The 16,232-nt window shown below is 36.4% G+C and overlaps 1 long non-coding RNA gene across 2 annotated transcripts; it reads right to left on the bottom strand.

The window, feature by feature from the left end:
- Positions 9,406-13,193, bottom strand: LOC109711221. Of its 2 annotated transcripts, none has more exons than XR_002216540.1 (3): positions 12,856-13,193; positions 12,684-12,749; positions 9,406-9,494 (listed from the first exon to the last, which is right to left on the bottom strand). It is a non-coding gene; the product is annotated as an uncharacterized LOC109711221 (long non-coding RNA). The 2 variants fall into 2 exon arrangements; XR_002216541.1 differs by lacking the exon at positions 9,406-9,494 and adding an exon at positions 10,022-10,117.

The raw sequence follows: 16,232 nt of genomic DNA, 5'->3' as shown, positions 1-16,232 counted from the left end.
TATGATTAAACATGACCTAGATTATGAAAACTTGATAAAACGTGAACTTCAAGATTTTTAAATATTGTTTGCCCAGTGATCAAACGTTTAGATTAAACATAATGTAGACTATGTGAACTTTATAAAATTTAAATTTTATAATTTTTCAACATTATTACTAAGTGATCAAGCAGTCTCGAATTTATTCTCTATTTGCCTAAAAATTAGTCAGTGTTGTGATCATTAGAATAGTATACAAATTATAAAATTATAAAGTTCGGACCCTAAAAAGTTCAAATAGCCTATATCAAGTATAAAAGTGTTAATAACCGATCTAAATGTTCTATCACGTACTGAAAATGACACGAAAGTAAACACACCTTTTCTTCTATAGGTATTTGAAATAGGCTCCATAAATTTATATATTTTGAATGAGAGTTAAATACATCGGAATCATCTAAATTTAAGCAGTTCAAAATTTTGGTTATTTTGGCTTACAATTTATGATGGAGATAATAACTTTCATTAGCTTTTTGAAATAGTTTGAGCAAAAAATAACTGATTAGTTGCTCAAATGTATTTATTAAACATGTTTGGATGTTGATTGCTTGGCGAATCATTTAACTTGAGTTCCTATTTGAGTATTAAATATTGTAAAATAAAATATGATAATATAATATATATACTATAAAATATCTAAATAATTTATTGTATTATAAAAATTTATCTTCGATGTACATTTTAAAATCGGTTTACAGCGTAATGGATGCATCCAAAATTTTTATTGGATATGTGGCAAACTTTTATTAGTTTATGACTTAGCAACGTGGCTCTCTCACAACGTATTTTCTTGATGTGATCGAACTGTTAGATTGTAGTGTTCCGGAAGTTTGGATAGGATTGACTACAGTATTAATGACTGGTCGATACATCTGGAGAGTGTCGGACTGAGTCGGAGTTATTTCTGCACGAAATGGATGCAGAAATGGATTCAGCGCATTCAAATAAGCAAAACTAGAGTTTTGTCAGATTTGGGGGGCCCAGAACTGGATTTGGGTCGCCCAGAATTTGAGTGCTGGTCTGAGCAGAACTGGAAGTCAATTCGGATCCTATGTTCCGGGCGCCCAGATGTGGATCCGAAAGTTCACCTTGGGAGTATCGAGTGTGCTGACACGTGTTTGTGGTAGGTGAGTTCCACCGGACCACGTTAGGGGCACAGCTGATCGCGGGCGGAGGAACTGAAGAGGAAGATTTGTGTAGACTAGAGGTTTCGGGTGCCCAGAACATGGTTTCGGGCGCCCAAAACTGGCCGTTTCTGTAGGGGCAGCAGGTTAGCAATTCTTGTTCCTTGGGCCTATTTCACCCTTCTCCTCCCTATAAATAGCTGGTTGTTAAAAAAAAAAAAAATCACTTCTCTAAATTCACTCCTCCACTATCTCCTACCATTCCCTCTATTTCTACTACTTTCTTCACCATTCCCTCCACTTCTCACCATTTCCACCACTTCTTCATCACTCCTTCCACTTTCTCCACCATTTACCCCACTTCTCCACACTTCTCCACCATTTTCTCCCACTTCTCCATCATTCCACTATTCCCTTCACTTCTCTACCACTTTCTCTACCATTCCCTCCATTTCTACCACTTTCTCCACCATTCCCTCCACTTCTCCACCATTTACTTTTCTCTTCACCGTAAACCTCCACCACCCTCTATCTATATAAAGAGAAGTGAACAAAGAAAAAAGGGAGGATTCTACTCACAAAAAAAAAGAGAAAAGAAACTTGAAAAAAGAAGAACAACCAAATAGAAAGGTGGGTTTAGATTTTCTCACTTTCATTTTTTTTTCTCCCTATTCTCTCCTAGTCAAGGCACTCCATACATCGAGCTTGCTATGCACATCGGGCTATATATGCCGTCATCAACCTCTACTACGCCGGGTCATCATCAACCAATAAAAGACGACCGCTCGTCGCCATTCCTACACCTTTGTTGACTGTCGTTGCCCCGTCGTCGTTGATCCCGGAGTGGTGCACGTTCCCTTTTGCTAGTGTGGCGTCATCATCGACCAAGGAGGTGGCCATCCGCCTGCTGGTGCTGCGTCGACGACAATGACGACGACGATCCTCTTGACGCTTCGCCGTCGGCGGTAAAGGCGGCGACGACAACGACAATGATCCACTTGACGCTTCGCCATCGACGGTAAAGGTGGCGACGACAACGACGACGATCATTCGCTTGACGCTTCGCCGTCGGCGGTAAAAGGCGGCGACGACAACGACGACAACGATCCTCTTGACGCTTTGCCGTCGGTGGTAAAGGCGGCGACGACAACGACAACGATCCGCTTGATGCTTCGCCGTCGGCGATAAAGGTGGCGACGACAACGACAACGATGACCATCCGCTTGACGCTTAGCCGTCAGCGGTAAACGACGACAACGACGACGACGATCTGCTTGACGCTTAGTCGTCGGCGGTAGACGACAACAACGATGATAACGGCGACGATGATCATCCGCTTGATGCTTAACCGTCAGCGGTAGACGACAACAACGACGACGACGATCTGCTTGACGCTTAGCCGTTAGCGGTAGACGACGACAATGACGACGAGGATCATCTGCTTGACGCTTAGCCGTCAGCGGTAGACGATGACAACAACGACGACTATCCGTTTGACGCTTAGTCGTCGACGGAAAGCTCCAATCAAATTATTGATTGCAGCTATTTTTGAATTGGCTTTTGTCAAAAACAAGCTGTGCATGATGGATAATTTATGTGCACATGCCAAATGTTAGAGAGAATGCCAAAAAGAATTTGTGCATAGCGCATTGTTCATGTACGCGTGCTAAGCGTTTGATGAAATGCAAAAAAAATGGTGTGCATATAACAGAATGTCAAAGGAAACTTGAGCACGCTGCATTGTTCATGTACGCGTGCCAAGTGTTCGATGAAATGTCAAAGGCAATTTGCACATTACTTGTGTGCATGTCAAATGCTCGATGAAATACCAAAGAAATCTTATGTATGATGCATGGCCGACATTGTTCGGAGAAATACCTTGAAGAGGAGAGAAGTAGAGAGATAATAATTGTCGCCTTTCCTCTTTTTCAGTTGTATTAATTTTTGTACACCGATGTACAAAAGTAATAAAAGAAATGCATTTTGTTTTGTTAATTATCATAATTGACCAGCTTAATCGGAGGTTGTCTAAATGTGAATAGGCGTAATTAATTAGAAATCTTTATAATTCCTAAGGAGTATAGAACCTTTAATCTCCATTTTTCAACATATAATAGTCTAATCCCCTCGTCTTACTTGACGCTTTTAAATTTTTACACTCTCACATTGGTAGTTGACCCCCGAGAAGCTCTTTCATCTCTCTTTCACACGAAAGCTCAAAATTGCCTTATAACCCTCAAATTTCCTAAAATTGTCCCAATTGGCCCACTTTTCACCTTGAGGATTGCTGTTCTTGCAATTTTCCAGCAGCGACCTTTGGCGTTTTGGTTCGTGTGCGACGTAGGAAGCTCCGTTTGCCACGAAACTTAGTTTGGTTGATTCTGGACTTCAAGAGGAATTCGTGGAGCCCATTTCGACAGAATTTGGTTGAGGTTAGCTTGGTCAATTTGGCTTTTCACTGTGCTGCTGGTGTTTTTGGACTGAATCTGTAAATTTGTGGGTTTTCTTGGTGCAATCTTTGGAGAAAGCTGGGTTTTGGACCACAGGGTGGTATTCCATCATAGTTCACAGGATTTGGGACCTTTTCTCACCTGATCTGAAGATTGGAAGGTGAAGTTGATATTGTGATTGAGGTGAATTTAAGCTTAAATGCTGAAATTGTGTGCAGTAATGGGATTTTGGGATTTTTGGTGTTTTAATGTTTAGATCCTTCGAGTAGTATAGTTGCTAGTTGTGAGTGATTTCGACTGAAGCCTCCAACAACTTCGTGACCTCCTCGTTGCCGTGGAATTGGGCTAGAGGTGGGTTGAATGTTAAGCTACCAGAATTACCGAATTTTCTTCTAAGTTGTAGTTGTCGGCATGTATGTTGATTATTGTGTATCATGTTAGTCAGCTCAAATTAGTGGATTTGCATGCTTAATGGAATCTCAATTTGGAGCTTAAATGTTAGTTAAATATATATGTTGGACTTGAAAATGACTTAGGAGAAAACCGACGATTCTACACTATCATATGTTAAAACTACCAGATTTAGCTCTAAAAGCCGTAATTTGTTTGTATCGTCGCAGCTTGTGGGCGGTGGATACCCAGGATATTGTAGAATATTTTTACGCTCGTGTTGAGGTGCCGAGCTTATTTTTACAACAGTGTTTAGGCTGTTCCGGACTGTCGGATGCCGTCCGGATTGACGGTGGACCCAGATTACTGTTTTTGCATCAGATTGTGCCAAGGGCACGTGAGTTGGGTTGTTAGGCCTGTTAGACCATGTTTACTTTGACTATAGCCTGTGAGAGCCTGATTGAGCTTGACAGAGATACGCTTTCATACTCGGTTGAGTAGCGCACACGAGTGTCACTCCGGAGTCGGACTTTGTGCGTTTGCGTTGGTGTCGTTGTGTCCTTGTTGGACTTGCTTTCCACCGTCTGCTTAGCGTGGAGGTAGCTGTACAGCTTCGACAGGCGGGACGGGTGTATTCACAGTCCCTAGTGAGATTGTGTTAGAGATTGCATTATTCTACAGATAGTTAGTGTTGGATCATGATAGTATAGTTGCATATAGTTGTAGATTGTTTCCAGTTCCTTACTATCATTGAGTATACCATCTGTAGACTTAGTGGGTGAGCCGTTGAGGTGGGTAGCGGTACCCACTGAGGACTACTTTTTGTAGTAGTTCTCACGCCCAGTGGTGGATCTTTTGCTGAGGCTTCTTCTTCGGCTGCTGCTGTGGCGGAGACTGATCGTGGAAAAGGAGTCGCGAGCTAGATCCTGTCACCCCCCGGGACCCAGCGGAAGCCCGCTCGGTGCGTGTCCAGACCCGCCATACGTCTATAACATATAAGGCGTCTACAATAAAACGGCAAGTAAAACGATAGAATAAAGATATCTAGATGTAATGCATTGAAAATTTATCTCGAGCTAATTGTGATCAAATTGATCACAATGATGCAAAAATGGAAATTAAGTATTTCTAAACTTAATTAGAGGCTTGAGAACAGCAATTGACATGTTTTGGAAGTGTGAGAATAGGCACGAATGGAATCGAAGTGGTTAAAGACCTCCAATTGTCATTGCAACTCGAAAGCTGAAATTTTTAGTTAATTTGGTCAAAAGAAGGGTCAAATTATACTCACATTAGTTTTTGTTCAAGAAAGGTCGCTCCTCCTTGAACGATGAGCTCCGGAGTAGTCATCTTTACTGGATCAGGAGGTGCGTCTCCCCCAGTTGACAGTCCCGTCGGGTGCAGGTTGCGTCTCCCCGATATTTGGGATAGTGTCAGTGAGTTATTGTTAACCAAAAGGTTAACCAAAAGATTGGGTAAATTCAGTAAAAGCATGCATGCATATTTACAGTTTTTACATATTGCTTCTTTCAGCTTTGTACATGCATTATAGTAGTTACATGTTATAGTTGGTTACTATCTGTTTACTTCTTTTGCCTACATATGCCTGAATAGACCTAGTGGGTGAGTCGGCGAGGTCGACGGCCGAACCCAATGGAAACTTTTAGTAGTTCTCACACCACTAACCATACAGGTTCCAGTGCGAGCGTTGTGGCCGAGGATTGTGGCAAGAGCCCTGCAGCCTAACTAGCAGACACCAGTGTTTAGTGGTATACCATTTTGAGTTCATGTGAGACATTTTGATATACAGAGACATGTAAATGAATGTATTATAAAGCATGTAAATAACTAAATGTTTCAGTTATTTAGTTATATAAAGTTCAGTTTAAAAGTTTTAAATTACATTGAATTTTCAGTATAGCTAGCTTACTATCACTTGTGATTGTTGCTTGCTCTCGTGCAAGCCATGTATATTGAAATGTTATCCTGGAAATTGTTTATTTCTTTATACATGTACTCGTTATTGTTGAGCCTTGGGCGGACAGAGGAGGTTCTGTCCGTTTGGCATCTGTGTACGGGCCCGATCGACCAAATTGGCGATAGCGGGACGTGACACTAGAAGTATTAGAGCAAAGTACAACTAGATTCTAAGAGACATAGAGGTAAATAAAAGAGCTAACAAATCCACTAAGAGTAACCAACAAGTAGTACAATGAACATCCAAAACAGAAGTGCTAAAAGTATAACAATGGTGGTCTCTATACATGGATACAAAATCTGTCACTCTCAACTACAAACAAAAGGAGAGTAAACCACCTAATAAGCAAAAGAAACGCTCATCGCTAGCTAGCTAAGCGATCCCCTTGTTGCAATCCCGTGCCTCCACCGGTGCTGAAGGCTCTGAAAGAAAACTCATAAAATAGAGGGCGTGAGAACTATTAAATAATAATTTCCAGTGGGCAATTTCTGACTTCAGTGCAATACTCCACTAGGCCCGAAAATAAAGCAGGTAAGTAAGAATAAATAAGCAATATAAATGACAAATATTTAAACATGAATACTTACTAAACCATGATATCTCTACTTAGCAAGAATTTGCATAAGTAATAAAGCTCCTGTAACATGAATGTACAGGAGTGCAACTATCATAATGTCCACAAACTAAATAGTGAAATGTCATTGTTTACTATTCTAGTCAATGTCCACTCAGTATAGTAAGTTATCAATGTTCCAATCCTGTAGGACCTACCCGTGGGTAGTCCGGCCTGCGCCGTACCTAATGGCCCCGTGGTAGTCAACATCCCCACTCTAGGAATGAGCCTCCCCCACGGCATCCCATTTCGGCGCCCAATCCCGCACGGGCAAGCATATGTCGCGATGGCTATCTCCGGAGTGCCAGTTTGTGGGGAGGGACCCTCACAAGTATGTGCGAATGAGCACAATGGCAAGCAAGCGTAAAAGTCCGTCTCAAGTCTTAAGTCATCTTGTCTAAAATATGGAATGTAGCAAATCTCTCAATGGCCTATCACTATGTCGTCATGTCTAAAACATGGAATATAGTCGATGTCACAATGGCCTATTACTTTGTCTCTATGTTGCAGTTTTACAGTTTACTAGTTCGGTGCCCCTTTATGGCACTTTTGTTCACTTGTCCAAACATGAGTTAGGAGTTCAAGAGTACACAATTTCAGTTCTATTCATCATATGAGAAATATTTTCAACTTGCAATATAGAATACTTTTCACATGCATGTCTAATACACATATAGCTCTACTATGTGGAGTACAAATTTTACGATACATGAGGCATGCATGTTAAGTATTCTAAAATTCATAAAAATTCTGTCTAGCATGAATATATATGCATTTCGATGAAGCAACAACTTTTAACCACTTAGGAGAAGATTTCTCCTGTTCCAATAAAGCCAAACCCACCGAGACTTTACGAAACCCTTCGTTTGCACCGACGAAGGTATCCACTACTCTCCTAATACCCTAAAGGTAGCAAAAGGAGTGATACACGAACGTTACGAATAATCAATTGCTCAAACATTAAGCAACTCAAGCAAAGGTGAAGAAAACTCACCGAAAGTGGTGAAAATCCCTCTTGATCTCCCAAAGAGAGCAAGAACCCTTCAAAACCAACCTAAAGGAAGGTTCTAAGTCAATCAATTAAGATCAAGAAGCCTCAAATCAAAAATCTCCATTTCAAACCCTAAATCTCCAATTCTAGGGTTACAATATTAAAATCCACTAAAACATGTATGAAAAGAGAAATACATGTTACAAACCTCACAAGATGTCCCAAATCAAGCTCCAAGCTAGCTAGGGTTGAAGTTCTCCCTCCAAACAAGCTCCAACAAAAGCTTCAAAGCTTCTCCAATGGTGAGAACCAATATAGAGCAAGGAGGAGAAGACAAAAGAGACCAAACCACTACAATCATCAAAAATGGAGAAGAAATTAAAGGGAGAAGGACTCACCTTGTTCTCCACTGGTTTGAGCTCAAAGGAACTCTCTAAAGGGCTAGGGTGAGCTATATAGGGGTTGCAATAATTGCAAAAACACCCCTCAACAAAAACAGCTGGCAAAGCAAAGTGTACCGGTACACGGGAAAGTGTACCGGTACAAATCCTGCGCTACAGCAACCTGAGCCTCGGGTTGGCAGAAAATTTCAAGTGTACCGGTACAACCATCAAGGCTGTATCGGTACAAATCCTGTACCGGTACAACCATCAAGGCTGTACTGGTACACAGCCTGGCTGAGGCTAACTCGAGAGTAAGACCAACAATCCTAACTTTAGGATTTTGGTGCTAAGTTTCGAATCTCAATTCTCGGGGTACGAACTATAGGTCGGAGTTCTGTCAACAACCCTCCAGAAACTGTGGAATGGCTCGGAACACAGATCAAACACTCGAACCTCGCAATTTGCAAAGGTCCGGTGTGTTACAGATCCCTTCCTAGTTTTCGCTGATATAGAGCATACTAGCTGCAGGTAGTTGTAGTTTTTGGTTATTATACATATAGATGTTGTAACTTGCTGGAGCGAGTGTTTTTGTTATAACTGGATACTTTGTATGTATAATGGACTCTTGTTATTATATATGTTTTTATTTAGCAGCTCTATACTACTGGTTGTAGTGTTGTATAATTACAGGTACAGGTACAACTTTCTCTTCGTATGCAGAAAAAATTTTTATGTATACGGCGGGTCTGTTAGCGTGCCCGAGAAAACGAGTAATCCGAGGTGTGACACAGATAATATATTCTATAGATTCCCACCAATAATTTTTTACCAATAATTACTCTATATATTCTATAGAGCAATTAGTTTGGTTCGAATGAAGTTGACCCGGTTCAGCATTATTTGTTCAGTTCAGATAATTAAAAAAGAAATCTTGTTCAAAGATGAAAATATATAGAATAATTGATTCGATCCAATAAAGCAAGTTGATCCGGTTCGATTCAAGCACAAATAGAGAAAAAATATATAATTATTTGGAGAACTTGAGCCGGTTCAAGGTGGCACCCAACAACCCGGTTTGATTCAAACAAAGAAAGAGAAATTGGTAGAGCCCACATTTAATTTAACAAAAAAAGAGAATGATGCCATGTGGCAAAGTTTAAGAGAAATAATATATAACTAGTGCAGAAACCCGCGCGACGCAGTGGGTAGATAATAAAATCCAAATTTTATAATTTTAAAAAATAAAATTATAGTTAGAATTCTAAATACTAATTTTTCTAAATTATAAAATTTTGAATGAAAGTTATATGGCTCCAAAACAGCACTATTCTTCAATAAATGTGGTTAGAAACTTTAGAATTTTACCAAATTCTAAAATTCATAGTATAAAACTCATACTATAAAGTTCAAAATAAAATAAGTCTATTACACATATCCTTAAAATATTATAGAAATTAGATCTTATGATAGTTTGCTGAAAAAATCTTCACTTCACTTCTTCATCGGAATCAGAAGACTGAATTAAACTGCAAATAAGAGTAAACATTCAAGTTATTTTCTATTTATATCAACTAAAATATAAACTATGCATTGAATGTCTTAAGGCAATATTTTAAAACTTTTTATGAACAACATGTTTGTATTTTATTTCTTAGATCTTGTTTACCAGGTTAAGATTTTGGGAAGGTGACATGATATATATTGTTTGATATATATAATGGAGTTTTAGATGAAAAGGACCTGATAAAATTAGATAGAAAAGTTTAGAACTCAACAAAAAACTCAATTTATGTTCAGAGATGATACTGCACAGTTTAATTTAGAGTGCAATTTGCTAAAATTAGATTATTAGTTAAGCTTTAATTTATCTATTGAGTTATATTTTGTTATAAGCTGGATTTGAATGAGACTAAATAATTTAAGTTGATTTGTGGACAGAAATAGCATAAAAAATAAAAAAAAGTTGTAGATATAGATGAATCATTAGCAACAACAACACTATAATCGGGCAAAATTAAAATAATTATAAATTTCAAACAAATAATTAATATGGCAACATATAATTATTTCCATAAATCTGCTATCCCTAGGAACCTCCACATCAACAAAAGAACAGAGCTGTCCGTCTGCGACCATAGTAATTTCATATCTGGGAGGAGGTAACGAAAATTATGCGCAGATTTTACGAAGTAAACAGTGAAAGTTGATGTCGATATTAACAGTTGATGCCATTTACTGTCGAAGAATACACGCAGGGCTTTTGTTTTAGTTTTGACACGTGTTTTACTTTAAACACATATTCTATTAAATAATAAAGATAAAGAAAAATATTTAAAAGTAATAAAATTCTAACTAAAGCAAAATCATAAATACAAAAATACAAAAACAAAGAAGGCCAATTTGCATAAAAAATTCACTTATTTTGGGCTTTTGTAAAATCGGGCCACCTTTTTCGTTTTTGCAGATTCGATCCTCTTTTTCAGCAAACTGACCAAAATACCCTTTTTACTTTTTCTCTTTCATCTTTCTCTCTCCTCTTCGTTTCTCTCGTTCTTTTTTGTTTTCTCGCCGGCAGAGAGGAGGCGAAAACGGTCCGTCTCGCCTCTCACCCTCATTCTCTCGCCCTGGCCCTCGCCTTTGCCCTCGTCCACGCACCCCCCACCTTCCTCGCCTCCAACCCCGCCAAAGAGCGCCCCAGCTACTTTTGGTTTTTTTTTTGCTTCTTTTCTTTTTCTTTCTTCTCGACTCTTCTCCACCGATTTCGCGACGACGACGCCTCTGCTCCGTCCGTCCGCCCTTCTCATCTCTCCCTGCTCCCTCATTCGTTGGCCGCTTTCGAGACGATTGCATCTTCGCCGGCCGACTGTCGCAACACCGATAAGAAGAGATCACTGCGGCGCTACAGGCGCCGACGCGGCAGGTTCCTTAGCGGCGTCCGTTGCCGGCCACGTGGCTGTTGCGCAGAGAGGGTGACAAAAAATATATAGAAAACAGGAAAAAAAAAATAAGATAAATAATTACATATAAAAATGAAGATGAACATGAATTGCATCGTTTAACTTCGCCAAAAAAATTATAGTTGACTATTAAGATTAGACTGCATCCATTAAACATGAAAGTTACACTCTTTAAACAAAAGTTGCACTGTTTCTCCTCTTGTTGCCACCATTTCTCCTTGTATACACATTTTTTATCTTAAACTGTACCCTGTTAACGAGTATTATTATTGTTTTCTCTTGTTGCCACTCGTTTCTCTCTTTGGTTCACCATTTTCCTCTTGTACATCTATTTTTTATCTTACAACTGTACCTTTTTAGCAGAGATTATTTATACTGTTTTTTCTCTTGTTGAGCTGTTTTCCTCTTGTTGCATCATTTTGTGTAAGAAAAGAGAAAATAGTGAAAAATGAGGAAAAAAAACAGTGCTCAACAAAGAGAAAAAAACTGCACTGTTATTAAGACGTATATATACTGCTTTCTCCTCTTATTGCACCATTTCTGTGTAACATAGGTGAGAAACAGTGAAAAGAGAAGATAGCTGCCTCATTTTAAGAGATTATCTACTGTTTCTTCTCCTTTTGCACTGTTCTTCTTGTTGCACCATTTCTGTATAAACATAGGCAGAAATTAGCTGCAACAAGAGGAGAAACAACTGCTAATAGAGGAGAGAAACTGCCCCCTATTAAGACGAATAATTTAACTGGTTTCTTCTCTTTGTTGACACCTTGTTTTCCTCTTGTTGCACATTTCTGTGTAAAACAAGAGGAGAAATAGTGCAACAAGAGGAGAAACAATGCAACAAGAGGAGAAATAGTATAAATATCACTTAAAAAGATGCAGTTTAAGATAAAAAATAATATAATTTTGTTCAAAGAGTATAATTTTTATCTTAAATAGTGCAACTTATAATTTTTTTTGTAATTAACGATGCAATTTCATCTTCCTCCTTCTTTTTATATAATTTTTTATCTTTATTTTTTTTTTCTGTTTTTTCTATAATTTTTTTTGTCACCTTCTCTGCCAACAGCTACGGCGCCGATGACGACGCCGCTAAGGACCCCCTGCTTCGAGGCTGTAGCGCCGCAGTGACCTCTACGGTGTCGACGTTGGCGCCGGCGAAGATAAATCGTCGTCGGAGGCGGTAGAAAATGAGGGAGAGGGAGAGATGAGAAGGGGGGAAGGGCGAGAGGCGTCGTCGTTGGAGACGGTGGAGAAGAGTCGGAGAAGAAAAGAAAAGAAAAAAACAAAAAAAAAAGTCGCGGCGCGGCCTTGGCGGGGTCGGCGGCGAGTAAGGTGGGGGGTGCATGGACGAGGGCAAGGGCGAGAGCGAGAGCATGAGGGTGAGAGGCGAGACGGACCGTTTCTGCCTCCGCTCCGCCTCCGTTCTGCCGACGAGAAAAAAAAAAAACGAGAGAAACGAAGAAGAGAGAGAAAGAGGAAAGAGAAAAAGTAATAAGGGTATTTTGGTCAGTTTGCTGAAGAAGCGGACCGAATCTGCAAAAACGAAAAAGGTGGCCCGGTTTTGCGAAAGCTCAAAATAAGTGGATTTTTTATGCAAATTGGCCAACAAAGAAAGTCAAGAATAAAGACTAACTAAAGGCATATTGAGCATGAATAAAAAAAATGCACACACAGAGGGTCTGAGAATCACATTTTTATGAATTTTTTTTTAACTTAATTTCATGTAAATATGAGTACATATGCACTACGACTTACCGGAGGTCTGAAAGAATGCAACGCCAAACAGGAGATCAATTAACGTAGTAGATCGCTGATGGATTCCTGAGGAAAAATAATAAAATTGTATGTAATACATTAATATTTTTCATGTAACCACAAACATATCTAAAATCAAAGCAAATATAAGCACATAGATATTAGGACTTACCGGAGATCCAAAGAAAGGCAACACCAAACAGTTGATTAATCAACGTAGTGGAACGCCGATGGATTTCTAAGAAAAAATAACAAAACATTAAAAAAAAATACATCTGTACATAATAATAATAAAGTGAAAATATAAAGTATCTACCATCTACCACCTACGTACCATTGATAAAATATTGTTGGAAAAGATCAATATCTAAATTTATAAAAAATATTGAAGTTAGAATTTTTTATGCAAAAATAGTTTGAGATTCAAATATTGAGCAATTAATTAATTACAAAAAATGGTACCATAATTGAGGTAGGAGAGAAGCAATAGGAAGTGAAGAAAGGAGAGAAAAATAGCATGAGTAGAAGCCATTGGAGCATAATAATAATAATTAAGTTTATAGTAAAAAAAAAAATGTGCATATGAAATGAAATACACAACATAAGAGAGATTATTTATAGACCTTTCATAATCAAAAGTTTTAAAACGTTGTAGAAGCTTTGGAATGCCACCATATATATATATATATAATTTTTGTTTATTTAAATCTCTCTATTTAATATAACGGTTGAATAGCTGACCCTATGGAACGTTTGAGAATTGACTTTATTGCTATGAGACCAAAAGACAAAAAAATAAAAATAAAAATAAAACTTCAATTATATATATATATATTATATATATATATTATATAATATATATCTTTTTCTTTTCTACTCATTAAGAGAGGTTTGGAGGGCCAAATGGTGACACGTGTCTCCCAAACCCTCCTTTACTCTCTCTCTCTTCATAAATATATAAATAATATATAATATATATATAATATAATATATATATATATAATATAAATTTTTAAATTTGATATCAGATTTAAATTTGTACTTAAAAATTTAAAAGTTTTAAATTCAAATTTTATATTTTATATTTTAAATTCTAATTTCAATTTTAACTTATAATATTTATTTTCAAATTTTAAACTTCAAGTTAAAATTTTAAATCCCTAAACTCTATGAAATTAATTTAAATAATTTTTAATATTAATAATATATTATATTTATTAATTTTATTAATAATACGCGTAGTAAATCGTTTAATAAAATCCGACCTGATAGAATGCAATTTAAATCACATAATATAACAAAAAAATATTGCTGTATAAAAAAATACAGAATCTAATTCAGGACTAAAATTTTAGAAATATAGTTAATGTGTATTATATAATTAATTTTACTAAATAATTTCTTCTACGATTTTGTTTTTCCTTCTATTTATGTTTTTTTTTAAATTATTCCCAATTCTTTCATATAAATTTTTATAAAATAAATTATTGTATAAATTTACTTGCGTAATATACTTAATTTTAATGATATTCATTTAAATAAATTTAACTATTAAATTATTTTTATATAATTTTTATTTAATTAATAATTAGACTTATAAAACTATATAAAAATACTAAAAAAATAAAATTTTTTATAAAAATATTTTTACATCCGCAGCATCGCGCGGGTATTTCACTAGTATATATATAAAAGTAAACCGATTCGATTCAAAAAAAAAAGAAAAGTAGAGATGAGCCGGTTCAATAAAAAACCGGTTTCGATCCGGTTCGGTTCAAGTAAGGAGTGAAGAACCGGATTCAAACATATATAACAAATTAGACCAATTCGATTAAAAAAAAATAAAAAGTAAAGATGAGCCGGTTCAATAAAAAATCAGTTTCGACACAAAATATATAACAAAATATGTCAATTCAGTTCAAAAAAATAAATAGAAAGAAGAAGAGGTTCAAAAAAGAATAATTGAAAGAAGAGAAAAAAATCGGATTCAAACAAAATATATAACAAAATAGACCAGTTCCGTTCAAAAAATAAAAAAAAACAAAATATATAAAAAAAACTTGTTGGTTCGGTTCAAAAAAAAAAAATATAATTGAAAGAAAAGAAAAAAAGGTCTAGATTCCTATCCTAAACTAAGGAGGAAACGCCACGTCATCTTATATATTGGGGATTAATATAGTTGTATAGATTCCTGTACACGTCGCTAGTGGGCTTATCCCTTTTGATAATGCTCCTCTTTTTTTTTTTTTTTTTGTCACCCTCAATTATTTTTTTTTTTGAAAGAAAGGTAACATGCTACCAGCTTTATTCATTAAGTGAATTAAGCTATATAGAGTGAGGCAACCAAGGCCTCGAGAAAGCGAAAAGTCAGTAGAAAAAATAACAAGAAAAGAAGAACCTGATACAGAAAAATAAAAAGTAACAAAAACGAAGGGTGTGATTAACACCAGCTTCACTCAGCTCTACAGTAATCGACCCACTCCTTCACCAAAAGTCCAATACAATGAGCGGAAGAGATAGCTTGCATTTGGAGGTTCTGGAGAATAACATTATTTCTCTCACTTCAAATCGTCCACCAAATGGCCGTCACAAGAATCGGGGTCAGTGCGGTGTTGCACTGCGCCCCCTTCCCTGCCAGCGCCTCCCAAACAGTATTGACATCCTCCATGGAGGTAAAAGCATGAGGGGCATCAAGGAGTGAAATAAAAGAAAATCTACTAACGACACATTCCACCAACAGGTGGTCCACAGTCTCTAGAGTGTCGGCACAAAAGAGTTGCTCAAGGAGTGGTTGTAGTGCTTTTGAGGACCCTATTTGTTGCTGGACATTTGCTTCCCACCACTCATTTCAATTTCTGATGGTGTTTCTGGTCCCTTATTTGAGATAGCTATATTTTAACAGCACATAGTCTCGACTTAAACAATGATTAGAATACGATATCTCATAAAATTCATGTCGGTGTGTGATAAGTTCAGTTACAAATTAATGGAAAAATCTGACATACCTGATATAGGGCCCGTTTGGCCTAGCTTGTGAAAAAGTGATTTCTAAAAAAATAATTTTGGTTTGGAGAAATAATTTTGGTTAAAAGCTGTAGAACGTTTGGTTGAGTTTAGATAAAAGCGATTTTTCTAAAATGATTTTAAAAAACTGTTTGGTAAATTTTTTTGATGTTTGCATAAATTAATATTTTTACTAAATTTTATTTTAAAATAATTTAAAATCTAAATTTAAATTGAATCAAAATTAAAATTTTTAAATTTCAAAATTGTACAAAATTTAAAATTTGATATTTTAATTTAAAAAATAATTTAAAATTTTAAAAATTTAGAAATTAAAATAAATATGAAATTTCAAATTTAAAAATATAAATATAAATTTAAAATATAAATAATAATGAAATTTAAAATTTAAAAGTAAATTTGAAATTTAAAATTAAAAATTAAAAATAAAATTTAAAAATATAAATAATTATGAAATTTAAAATATAAAATATTAATATTTANGAGTAGCTTAGAAGCTACTTTTTAAAATCTAATTCTAACTTT

This window comes from Ananas comosus, linkage group 6, assembly GCF_001540865.1.
Source record: "Ananas comosus cultivar F153 linkage group 6, ASM154086v1, whole genome shotgun sequence".
Lineage (NCBI taxonomy): Eukaryota > Viridiplantae > Streptophyta > Magnoliopsida > Poales > Bromeliaceae > Ananas > Ananas comosus.
The sequence above is the reverse complement of the archived record's forward strand: the minus strand, read 5'-3'. Positions and strand labels throughout refer to the sequence as shown.